The sequence below is a fragment of the Lactuca saligna genome, chromosome 1 (assembly GCF_052625555.1).
Source record: "Lactuca saligna cultivar CGN05327 chromosome 1, ASM5262555v1, whole genome shotgun sequence".
Lineage (NCBI taxonomy): Eukaryota > Viridiplantae > Streptophyta > Magnoliopsida > Asterales > Asteraceae > Lactuca > Lactuca saligna.
Genome location: NC_136417.1, coordinates 151,013,412 through 151,023,989, shown reverse-complemented (window position 1 = coordinate 151,023,989; position 10,578 = coordinate 151,013,412).

Genomic DNA, 10,578 nt, shown 5'->3' with positions numbered 1-10,578 from the left:
TCCTGATCTTCAATGAAAGCATCACAAGGACAACTAGCATACAAGCTACAACTACCTAGATAATAATTTCCAGAGTTTAGACTCTGGTCTTGCATACAGATTGCCAAGAGCCGCCTTCTGGTCTTTCATACAAAATGCCAAGGGTCACCCCAGGTCTTCCTATAATACATAAATCGAATGGGCCGGCATTAGTGACTTTTACCCATAGAATAGTGAGGAGACTCACCTCGAATGCATGAGCACACTGAAAGAAATCCCCAGCTACTGCCTTGATGACAACTATGAGCTATCAGATCAAAAACAACACCCAACTAGCAATTGGGTTCCATTCTAAGGCCTACCATCCACACTTGGGGTAAAATGACCATTTTACCCTTGATCCAACATGAACAAAAACTGAGGCCCAAAACCAAAAGATCCACAAAAACCAACTAATGGCCCAATTTTCGAAATTGGGTCCAACCCCATACAAGCCTTATCCTAAGCCTATTAATTTCCTTAGTTACAATTCAAATTACCTCAAGTACCCCCCCCCCCCCCCCCATCCTTAAGGTACACTTGGCCAAAGACAAAAGTCAAAAGTCAAGGTCAACAATTCATGTTGACCCAACACGCTGTGTTTTCCTTCAACACCCCATGTTTCATCATCAACTTTGAATCAGGAAAAACCAAGCCAACATGTCGTGTTCCCCTAAAATCCTACAGCTTAAAACATTAAGATGCCTTCATCGAATCCAAAAGCTCCGAAGCTCAGATCTCGACCAAAACGAGATCTAGAAGGGTAAAGTTTCCAACATTACCCCTAGGAAACACCGAAATGGTTCCAAAACCCAAACCCTAGGCTTAAAAGAGTGAGGGCTTAACCATTAAGCACTTAATATTCAAAGACAAAGCCCCAAAATGCAGATTTGATACCCTAGAGCTAGAAGACCACATGAAGTTGCCAACTTTACGTTCATGCATGCCTAGGAGAAGCTAAAATGCTCAAGAAGGGTTTAATGAGGGACTTAATGCATACATGAGACCCTAGAATCTTATAAAGGTTTCACATTTTTGCCAAAGGAGTCCATGAAAACCCCATATATGAAACAATAAGGCTTTGGGATGTCCTAATACCAGCCTCCATCCAAACCATGGCTAAAATATAACAATTTAACCTAAAAGAGAGATCTAAGTGTCTAGCAATCAAGATAAGAACTTGATACCTCAAACTCCTTAAAAAATGGGTAATGGTTCTGGATCCAAGACCTCCTTCTCCAAGCTTAGAAACTTCAAGATCTACTAACTCCTTTACAATGCACCAAATGAATACCAAAATTTCTTCCAAGTCTCAAATTCTTGATAATGGAGGCTACAACTCGTTTTAGGGTTTTGATCACAATGGAGGCTGATAAGGAGGCACACCAAAGGACTTAAGGCCTTTAAATAGGGTGCAACACCCTAAAATTTAGGGTTTCCTTCCCAGCTGCCAGCACGCCGTGTTGGTTCATTTAATCTTCGTGATTCTTCCATCTTAAACATGTCGTGTTGGTTCCTCTAACACACCGTATCCAACACGAAAATAGGCTTTACTCTCAACAATTTCTCCTTATGTTTTTGAGCGTTACAAGAGGAAGTTGGACGCCTTGAAGGCTAATGTAAGAGCTTTCAAGCTCACTTTGGAGGAGGCTACAGCTACACCTAACATGGCATATGGTATTCTTGCTTTGATGCTTCAATATATTTTTTTGCTAAGCTGTTTCTCCTTTTATAGTAAGATGTAAAATGTAATGTACCTTCCTTGACAATTCTATACATTCTTTTGTAAATTTCAACTCATAGTATGGAGCTCGTAGTCATAAGAGATACTCTATAGATATGAAGACATTACTTATATGGGTTGACATGCCCAATTTTGTACTGATCACAAAAGTTGAATTGCCTTATGAAATTAGTAGGATTCGAACATGTAGCATCATAGAAGGTTAGTTGTGCTAAAATTTTATGCTTGAGAGATAATTTACCACCGGGGTAAAGTTAATGTTGTAGCTTATGTGCTTAGTAGAGATAAATGTATAAGATGATTATGTGATGCATGTTCAGGATGGCTGAAGTTAGAACCCTACTAGATATGGTCAGGAAGGCGCAAGAGAAGGCGATTTGGATTTTAATGTAGCAATGAAAACATTTGTGCGGATTAGAATGGGTGTCAGAGCCAAAAATGAGATGTGAAATCATTATCTGTGACTGTTTGTAGACGAAATTTTGAGGACAAAATTTTAATAAGTGGGGGAGAGTTTTAACATCCTAATTTCCATTAGTAACTCAGGAAATGTGTTTACTAATTAAAGAAAATAAATATATACTTTGGGAAAAAGAGATTAAAAATTATATCGGTGAATAAAATGAATAAAAGACATCCAATAAATATTAAGTGGTTAAATAATAATAATAATAATAATAATAATAATAATAATAATAATAATAATGTATATCTAAGGGTTTAGAAATCATTTCTAGAAATAGGGTTGAAAGTGTCAAAGTTTAAAACTATCTTTTGTCAAGGTAATTGTTTTGGGGGTAGGATCTTCATTATGAGAAAGTTAGGGATAGAATGTGAAACTCTTGCCTGTTCCTTGAGAAATCGACGGGAGGAAGAGATGGGCTCTTTTTATTAGGGCTGACTCCTCCTAGTGTTAGGTTATATGCTCGATTAAGCCCTAAGTACCCCATATCCTTGTGTGTACGTGTTCGTGAGGCAGCCAAACGGAAAAGAAAAAGAAAAAAAAAATAGAGGAGTAACGTTTGAAGGGCTGTCACCAGAGGAGGGCTGCCAGAGTTGATCCTTGAGGGAGGAGGTGTCGGGAGAGTAGCTTAATTGCCAACCATTATACCTTTCAGTAGGTAACATCTTGTGTTCATTTTCCTTTTTCTTTTTCTCTTCTTCGCCAAGAATCACAAGCACCACCATGGCCGACAGCCTAGGCTGCCAGTGCACCTGTTCTACCATCACAAACCACCGATAGGTGGCTGTGGATTAGTGTGTGTGCATGTGTGTGAGGTATGTCGACTACCCATGGTCCATATTTTGCTTTTTTTTTTTTTTAACTTTTTGTGTGTGTGGAGTTTATATTGAAGTGAGAATCCACCAAGAGCCGCCACCGGTGACCTCCTGCTGCTAATGAATGACACCACCTGCCATCGTAGGTCGCCATATGTGGGTGGCTGTAGGTTGTTACTCATGAGGGTAAAAGTCAATGATAAGAAAACATGTAGATTTTTTTATGTATACATTTATTAGCAATGTACTTTATATATTTGGTGGTTTGACCACCATTAGACCACCATCAGGTGGTGGTTCGATGAAGGACCTGATTCCAACAATTTGTTGCTTAATGGGGCTTAATGGGTTAAGTTTGTAACTTAACCCTAATTAAGCCAAGTATTAAGACCTTTGGGTTAAACTGGATTATAAATCTCAGTAGCATAATAAGTAACCATGAATTACGTTAAAAGTTTTAAATTAAAATCTTAACCATTAAGTCCTTATTAGAGCACCAAAAGTGATTTGAAAGCTATTATGATCAATCTTTCCAATTCTGCCCTTCAACTTCTAAAATCCATTCAAGGAAATCCAACCACATAAAAATCATGAGACTTAGTTTTCTGGAAATCTTACTGTGTCTAGTTTCTACAAACTTTGAATCACGTTTCCAAATTCCAAATCCTTGAAGGGTAAAATGGTCAATCTTCTCATAATGATTGGTGCTGTCACATATTGTATGCATTTTCTTCTAAAAGTCATAATAAATTTCTCGATACTCCAAATGCCAAAATTCCAAAGCCACTAGTTAGATATGGATGTCTATTTCCATCGTTATTAAGGGCCTAATTTAATTCTTAGTAGGTTTGTAAATTTTATTCAATGTCTAATGAGTGGTCCGAAAAAATACTGAAATTATACATCAACTTGTCACATGCGTAAATAATTCTAAAAAACTCCAATTCATGAAACATTAGAGGATATGGTTAGGGTATAATGTCTAGTATACCATAATTTTTTTTATATTTAACTTTTAATCCACCTAGAGGAAAAGTTACCACCTTTTCATGTGTGTCCAGAAAGTAACAGTTCAAAATTGTTAACTTGTAAAAGTAATATAAAATCAATCAAAAATCGTTAGAACTAGATCTTTATATTCCCGAAAATCTAAGGGAGGGAACTATACAAATATAATTTTATTAGAACTTAATCATGTCTTTAAAGTTAAGTAATCAGGTCCGGAACGTAACACTATAACTAAAGAAAAGTTAAAGTGATACAAAGATGAGTATTCTAAAATATAGGTATGAAGCATAAGTTAAGTAAATGTTAAAATTGTTGTGTAAGTGTTGAAAAAAAGGAGGTTAATTTGGCTATTACAACTAGAGTGTTTCAAGTTATCAAGAGAAGTGAGTTACACTAACATGCTTATTATGTTGACTTTGTCTATGTATGTGTACGTTGTCCAAGGATACCCTAATTTGGTAGAGTGGACAAGGATATGTTCTTGACCATGATAGACCTATTGGGGGAAGTGGTCGAGTATTCGATGATCATGAGATACCCTTTCAAAGGAAGTGATTTGTCCATGGTATAGTAGTGTATGAGATAGACCTTTCGGGGGAATCAACTTGTTGATGTAGAGTTGGTACGAATAATATGTTTTAGGAATGTATATGTTACATGAATGTTATATGAATGTTATATGAATATTTTATGAATCTACATGCCATGTGTAGGTAAATGATCGATATAATGGGTGAGTAATGTGTATGCTCACTATGCCTTTCGCTTACGTGTTGTTATTTAACATTTTCAGGTTCGTCAAGTTTTAATAAATGAAAGAGACCAGTGTGACTATAAGCGATGCTCCCTAGAAGACTATAATGAAAATTACTATGATAGGTTTTTCTTTTAAACTTGGGATGTTTTCAGCTTCCACAATGCTTTTGGAAATATTACTTTATAAATGTTTTTCAATGCTTTTGAAAACTTTAATGATATGTTTGAAAATGGTAACAACCTATTTACTATGTTTTATAATAAAAAAATTGGTTCGTTACAAGAACTAATAAATTGAACATAATGCAAACTAACATTCTCTTGAATTTTAATGCATATGTGTTCAATTTTTCTTTGCTCTAAAAATTCTCCAACTTATGCCATATCCTCTAATCCTCTTTGATTTCATGAAAATCAGACTTATTTGTATCTTTTTAGACCAGGCTAAATTGCAGTGCGGCAAACTATTTGTGACGCGAATTTCAAGATCTTTAGAAATCTTCAAAATCTTCTATTATTCTGGTGATATCTTTATTTTAAATCTTGCGTAGTCTTAAAGCTATGAACTTCTTCTAGAATTATTTCTTAGTATCTTCTATTTAACATTCTAATCCTTATAAATACAAATTCATATATATTTAAAGTACCAAATATCTATATAAGCATTTGTTGGTTATATGGTGTTGCGTCTTGGGCTCATCTCTTAGCCTTGTTTTGTATCCGGATTGGGCCTGTCCATCCGTGATTTATGTGTTAGGGTTTGAGTATTTATAGATGCTTGCATGCATCTTAGTACGTAAGATTTTAGAGATAATTTTAATAGCGTTCATCGTTTTTATCTTTTGTAAACCCCAAAGCCTCTACAGCAGAAGTTCTTTGTCGAGCTATGCTGAGGCTTGAATCGTTTCAATCATTAAGTATACTGTTGATTCCATCTCTTTTTTATTACTTTGCTTAAATCCTTTTGTCAAACCTATGTAAGATCTAAACTATCAAAGAGATTAATAACTCATCAATTGGTATCAGAGCAGGAGGCTGTGTAATTCATACACATCTCTTCTGTGAAAGAAGTGATTAGGGTTTATTCCGCATTAACTGATATTTATTGAGCCGTCACTCCATAATTGACGTATCTCATTATTTATTCGTTTTGCCCTAATATTACATATTACAAGTCTGATCTTGCAACAGGTTAAACGATCAAGCATGGACGATTCTCAATCCAATCCTATCAACATCTCAAACAATATTGGATCAACAACAAAGATTCTAATTCTTTACACTCAATATTACGAGGTTTGGGCACATCATTTCGAAGACTACATCATTGGATCTGAAGATAATGGGTATCTAATATGGGAAGCCATTGTATCTGGACCATTTGGTCATTCAGGAACATCCAGAATTATTAAAACTCAAAAGGAGTATAATGATTTGTTAAAAGATGTGAAAGACGTCGCTCAGGACGAAAAGGAGAAGTTTCAGTGCAACATCAAAGCATTGAGACTGATTCGTTTCACTCTTCAGTCTGACACGTTTATATTGGTGAGTTCATGCAGTACTGCTAAAGAAATATGGGATCGTCTGCGAGAGCTATACTCCACAGATGAAGATTTAGAGCACTCAATTCAAAGCTTGCTTTTGTATGAGTTTGGAGAGTTCAAGAAAAATCCTGATGAGTCTGTTACACAGACGTTTGATCACTTCAATCATCTTCTCAGCAAAATGATCAAACATGATATCGAAAGGAAGCTTATTGAACAGAAGGTCATTTTTCTGAATGGCTTAAGATCCGAATGGAGAGTTATTGTGTCTACAGTTAAAGAACACGAGTAGTTCAAGTCATATTCGCTGGTGAAACTGGTGGGAATTTTGAAATCCCAAGAAAGGATAGTGACACAAGAGAAAAGTGTGGTCTCAAACTTGGGATCGTTGGCCCTCCTGTCTAAAAGTAAGAATTTAGTAGAAGACGAAGATCTGAACCTGGAGGACTATGATCTAACTTAAGAAGATTATGCTATGATGGTGTCCAATCCTAAAAGGTTCATCAAGAAGAAGTTTCCTACCAATAAGAATTGAAATTGGCAGGGAAGTTACAGTTCTGAAAAGGTAAGGGAGGAGCCGAGGACTAAAGAACCAAAGAAAGAAGTGAAGGTTGAAGTGGACTCTGGTGTCAGCTGTTATTACTGTGGAGGAAAGAATAATTACGCCAAAGATTGTGTTTTGAAGAAAATGACTGAGAAAGATGAGGAGAAAGATGAAGAGGTAATCCTTATGAAAAAGCTGGAGGAGATTAAAAGGAAGAAAGCTGCTACTAATCCTTCTATGAATGCTCTTATTGTATAGGGTTCGATAGAGGATGACGAGTTCGGTGGCGTACAGGTGTGGTCGACCGACTCAAAAGATGATGAGGTGAGAAAGCCTTCTCACGGAAAGGCTTATGTCGCAAGAGGTGGTGAAAGCAGTGGAAAGTGTCTGATGGTGACTGACGTATCTCACATGAGGGGATATAATACTAATGGTGGACATGAAGACGCCAAGGAGCGAGAGGACTTATGCTTCACAGCAAAACCTCTCAGTGTGCAGATCAGTGAACTTGATGAACTGATCAAGAAGGTACAATCTCTTTTTGTTTCGTTCAAAATTCCACAAAAATCATATGAAAAGGATTTAAATAACTTGAATTCAAGAATCTCAAATCTAGATAGTTGTTTAACTCAAACACGGGTCACAAATTCTAACCTGACTGACCAAATAAGCAGGGTGTCATCCAAGAGTGAGGAGCGAAGGATGTGGATTAAGCAGAAGGAGTTGGAGATCATTAAGATTAGAGATGCAAACATTTATTTGCAAAGAGACAATTTGAAATTGTTAAAACAAAGGAATGTTTTTTGTTTAATCTCTAAAAGGCTTTATGCTAACATTACTCAACTGCATCTGAATTGTGAAATAGGGCAGAAGATACATCGAATAATTTTACCCTTCCTTGAGTTTAAGGAGGATGAAATCGATGTAGAAGCATACAACTGTGAAAGTTTTGTATCTTCCGATGATGTGAATCCCACATATATGTATGGTATGGACAAAATAGAATCTTTTATAAAGTCCAAAGACCATAAGGACACGCTTAAAGATCTTCTGGATGGAAATGATAAACTGAAAATCAAGACCGAAACCATACCAAAATTCGACTCATTAAGTGCCAACTTAAGTTCAGAAAACAAAATCGATGTTGAAAACGCATCTGAACTTATTGAGGACGATGACATGAGTGAAATTTCTGTAGAGGATGAAGTCGACTGTTCAGAATTTGTCAAGAGCGAACCTACAAACCACAAAAACAAAGGAATGTTTTTTGTTTCGTTCAAAATTCCACAGAAATCATATGAAAAGGATTTAAATAACTTGAATTCAAGAATCTCAAATCTAGATAGTTGTTTAACTCAAACACGGGTCACAAATTGTAACCTGACTGACCAAATAAGCAGGGTGTCATCCAAGAGTGAGGAGCGAAGGATGTGGATTGAGCAGAAGGAGTTGGAGATCATTAAGATTAGAGATGAAAACATTTATTTGCAAAGAGACAATTTGAAATTGTTAAAACAAAGGAATGTTTTTTGTTTAATCTCTAAAAGGCTTTATGCTAACATTACTCAACTGCATCTGAATTGTGAAATAGGGCAGAAGATACATCGCATGATTTTACCCTTCCTTGAGTTTAAGGAGGATGAAATCGATGCAGAAGCATACAACTGTGAAAGTGTTGTATCTTTCGATGATGTGAACCCCACATATATGTATGGTCTGGACAAAATAGAATCTTTTATAAAGTCCAAAGACCATAAGGACATGCTTAAAGATCTTCTGGATGGAAATGATAAACTCAAAATCAAGACCGAAACCATACAAAAATTCAACTCATTGAGTGCCAACTTAAGTTCAGAAAACAAAATCGATGTTGAAAACGCATCTAAACTTATTGAGGACGATGATATGAGTGAAATTTCTGTAGAGGATGAAGTCGACTGTTCAGAATTTGCCAAGAGCGAACCTACAAACCACAAAAACCTGATTTCTGAAAATTCTGTAGAATTCGCTCGCTTGTCCAAATCTAAGTCCCCAATCCTTAAAGAAAAAGCTGTTGTGTTTCAAAAGGTTAGAACTACCCCTAATTAGGTATATAAAGTCACAGGAGTAACCAAACATCAAACTGCTGAACTCACTGCCATAGTGAACGAAGACAATACTTATGGGTGTGATGAGTTTTTCTGGTCAGCTCCTATAGACAATGCAGACGAAGCAATTGGTCTGTCAGAGCAAACGTCCTGGAAAACCAAAGGAAGATATGTACCAGAGCCACTGAATAAGCCTGACAACTTTGACCTACCAAGTACAAGTAACACAAAAGAAATACCTGTAGAAGAAGTCACCACGAAAAGCGAAACCTCTTTTATGAAGAGTGAACCAGCTGCCAAGAAGCTGAAACAAAAAGCCAATATCCATAGACAACCGAAGCAGGTGAAAAATCAAAAGCAGCAAAGAAATCTGAGATACAAAAAGAATCTCTCAGAGCCAAAGCACTTTTGGCGCTCTCAAAATGCTCACTTCTCCTATCCTAATAAAGATTCAAAGTCATGGAAAAAGACTTTCGGGACACATGAAGAACAGAACATAAAGGAGAGGTTCGGTCCCGAGAGCAACAGCAACCGAAAGGAGAGGTTCGGTCCCGAGAGCAAAAGCAACCGAATGGAGAGGTTCGGTCCTGAGAGCAACAAGAACCAAAAGGATAGGTTTGGTCCGACCAACAACACTAAAAAATCCAACTTCGGCTCATCAACAAGTAGCTACCGAAGGTCCAGGTTCGGTCCCTCTAATGACCATAAACAAAATGGTCATTTCGAAACACAAGTCAAAAAAATTCCCATTCCAAATTCTCTTTTTCTAATTCTTCTCATTCTCAGTTCCCTTCCAAACCTAATTCCGTTCCCGCACAAATTCAAAATCATCAATGAACTTAAAAGGAAAGATGAAGATTTCTGTTGGGTTTTGAGCATTCTAACACTTCCTAAGTGTACATGCAACCCTAATAACCTTGATTCTATGTTTTCTCTATATACATGCAAATTTCTTTTTCAAGGTTATTTCCTAACTAGCATGGCATGGGGATTACATAAAACATACATAACTAGTAGAAATACATACCTTGTTGTTGCTTGGATTTCTTCAAAACTTTGTGAGCCTAGCACCCCAAATGTTGTGCCTCAAATGCTTCACACAACACCACAAAACTTGGAATAACTTGAGAGAATATTTCTTACACTAAAAAATCGGTTATGCTCTCTCTAGTAACACTAGTGCCAATTTTGCATGCTATAGGGTTTCTTTTATATTGTGTCATAATTAGGAGTTACAAATGTAAACCCTAATTGTCATGACTCTTCATTTCTCATGACCCATGGGTTTGTAACTCCCATGGACTATCCATGGAGCTCCATATGGTTATAACCAAATCCATAAACCATGCATCATTAATCCACCATAAAAGAATTGATGATTGTCATAATCAACCCTATATATTTAATTAGTCTCACTTTGATCACCAAATTAATACTAGATTAATACTTGATCAAATACTAATTAAATAATACTATTATTAATATATTAGAACTTATAATATATTAATAATCATAAGTGTACTTTCTCTCATTTTGTCTATCCAAGTATTGCAATGCCATGCAACCCAAATGGACCATGGCGGGTCGGGTCAAGTACAT